Source organism: Tenrec ecaudatus, chromosome 11 (assembly GCF_050624435.1).
Source record: "Tenrec ecaudatus isolate mTenEca1 chromosome 11, mTenEca1.hap1, whole genome shotgun sequence".
Taxonomy (NCBI): domain Eukaryota; kingdom Metazoa; phylum Chordata; class Mammalia; order Afrosoricida; family Tenrecidae; genus Tenrec; species Tenrec ecaudatus.
The window spans coordinates 105,698,501-105,701,564 of NC_134540.1; the positions used below are offsets into that span (position 1 = coordinate 105,698,501).

General features: G+C 49.1%; 1 pseudogene; it reads left to right on the plus strand.

Moving 5' to 3' along the window:
• Positions 1-824: 824 nt before the first annotated feature.
• LOC142461027 (histone-lysine N-methyltransferase SETD7 pseudogene) lies at positions 825-2,199 on the plus strand (annotated as a pseudogene).
• Positions 2,200-3,064: the final 865 nt, after the last annotated feature.

The window sequence follows — 3,064 nt, forward strand, 5'->3', positions numbered from 1 at the left end:
CACTTTTTACCTCCCTCCCCCACCCTCCTGCCCCCATGAACCCTTGAGACATTATAAATTATTATTCTTTCATATCTTACACTGACTGCTGTCTCCCTTCACCCATGTTTCTTTTAGTATGAAAACCTTTTCTTGAGTTTATATAATCATAATCTTAATATTTCTTTTTGTGATTAATTTTCTTAATAAAAGGTCCTCAAGTTTCATCTTTATTATGATATGTTTTGCAGATTCGCCATAATTCTTTAATGTTGCATAATATTCCATTGTGGGTGTGTACTAAAATTTATTTGTCAGTTCTTCCACAGCTGGGCATTTAAGCTGTTTCCATCTTTCTGGTATTGTGACTAGTCCTGTGATGAGCTTGAGTGCGTATGTAGCTATTTGTATTGCAGATCTTATTTCTCTAGAGTGTGTATAAGTAGTGGGATTTGGGGGTCACATGATTTGTCTATCCCCAATTTTTGAAGAAGTGCCAAACTACTTTCCATTTTAGGGTACCGCTGGCAGTGTCTGCGGGTTCCAGGCTTCCTTACCCTCGCCAATATTCTGATTTTTTGAATTTGAGATTAATGTCGGCGTGAGGTGGTAGCTCATTGTTGCTTTGATTTGCATCGCTCCAATGGCTCATCATTCAAACATCTCTTCATATGTTTACTGGCTGCCTGAATGTCTTCTGTGGTGAAATGTTGGTATGCACCAACATTTTGCCCATATTTTATTGGTTGGTGGTTTTTTCTTTAAAAATAAATGAACGTTTGGCAGAACGGCCGCTGCCGCAGCCCTTGGAAGCCAAGGAATTGAAAGGGCTGGAGGGAGAGGCCATGCGACTCAGCCCCGACTGCTCCTCCTCTTTCCCCTCCTCCTCCTCTTCCTCCAAACTCGCAGGGCTGAGCCCCAGCGCTCGCTCAGCCGCGGGAGCCCGCGAGGCAAGGTCCCCAGCCGCCGGGGACAGGGACGGCGAGATCGCGGAGGAAGAGGAGGAAGGGCAGCTGGATGACGACGGGTTGCCGCACGGATTCTGCACGGGTAGCTACTCCTCCACAGACAGATTCCAGGGGAACTTTGTCCACGGAGAGCAGAACGGCCGGGGGAAGTCCTTCTTCTTTGATGGCAGCACCCTGGAAGGGTATTATGTGGACGACGCCCTGCAGGGTCAGGGAGGATATACTTACGAAGACGGGGGCGTTCTCCGAATGGCCCAGCCCAGGAATACGACACGGACGGGAGGCTGGTCTTCAAGGGGCAATATAAAGATAACATTCGGCACGGAGTTTGTCGGATCTATTACCCAGATGGCGGTAGCCTGGTAGGAGAAGTCAGTGAGGTTGGGGAGATGACGGGAGAGAAGATCGCCTACGTGTACCCGAATGAGAGGACCCCCCTTTACGGATGATTCATTGATGGAGAGATGATAGAAGGAAAGCTGGCCACCCTTACATCCACTGAGGAAGGGAGGCCTCACTTTGAAGTGGTGCCTGGCAGGTCATTGTACCATTTTGATAAGTCAACTTCCTCTTGCAGCGCCACCAATGCTCTCCTTCCGGATGCGTATGAATCGGCGAGGGTTTATGTTGCTGCATCTCTCATTTCCCGTGCCGGAGAAGGGCTGTTTTCAAAGGTTGCTGTGGGGCCTATACTGTTATGTCATTTTATAATGGGGTCCGAATTACACACCAAGAGGTTGACAGCAGGGACTGGGCCCTTAATGGAAACCCCCTCTCCCTCGATGAAGAGACGGTCATTGGCGTGACTGAGCCCTACAACCACGTGTCCAAGTACTGTGCCTCCTTGGGGCACAAGGCAAACCACGCCTTTACTCCCAACTGCATCTATGACATGGCACCGAACCTCCCGGCTGAGTCTCCGCGTCTGGCCCCGGCCCCGGAAAGGGGAGCCTGGTATATGAACGTGGAATGTGAAGCTCTCTTCCAAGGCTGCTCCTCCAGATTAAACCAGGGCATGGGCTTTAGGGGGCGACCTAAACACTCGGGTGCTCACCTCCATCCGCTCTGGCCGTGGGGAGCTAGGAATCGGGAAAGTGTACGGCAGAGTTGGAAACGCTGTGGACGTGCCGTATACCGCGCTGCTTTCCTCGTCCTTCTGTTTCCTCATTCTGGAAGACGAGAGACTATTCTTCCAAAAGCTCGACCTGATTCTGCCTCGTGGAGAGGGGGAAGGAAGCCTTGTATGATGTGAGACGAGGAGAAAATTACAATCCTGAGCCTAGACTGTGAGGTGTTGGTATGGGACAGGGACCGGTAACGGAAAGTAAGACCCCAAGCCCAACCCACTGCCGTGGGGTCAGTTCCCACTCGTAAGGAGCCCATTGGGCGCAGCTGCAGGCTCTGTGCAAACAGGCTGCCGCATTGGTCTCACCTGGAGAAGCTGGTAGATTCGAACCTTTCGGTTCACTGCCAAGCACTTCACCACTAGGCCACCAGGGCTCCTTAAAAAATCAAAGGCTGCCCGCTATTTGGCAATGGGAGGGAATAAAATTCTGGTATGTGTTGCAAAAAAATAAATATAAATAAATGAACATTTACTGAGTACATTGCTCTGAAGGATCCAAAAAAATTCACTCGTTAAGAGTTGTTCTATTACCTATTAACTTGATACATTGAATGACTCGGATTCAAAGGATTGTAGTTCCTTCATCTTACTGGGAGCCATAATCATTGCTCAAGGGAGCAGCAGTCAAGATCAAATGGGGCATGGCACGGAGTAAAGCTGATGCACAAGCCCTCTCTGAAGTGTTAAAAAGCAACTTTGAGGACTAGGGTGCTCCTGCCCTACACCATGGCATTTGTAACCGCGCCATAAGCATGTGAAGGGTAGACATTGAATAAAGGAGAATCAGTGCATTTAAATTGTGTGTTAACAAAGGATGTGAAAGTACCAGGAACTGCCAGGAAACAAAAGAAATCTGTGTTGGAAGTACAGGCAGAAGGCTCCTTAGAATGGAGATGGTGAGCCTTGGTCTCGGGTCCTTTGGGAAAGTTATCAGGAGAGAATAATCCCTGGGAAAGGACATCACGTTAGGTACAGTAGCAGGGCAGCAAGA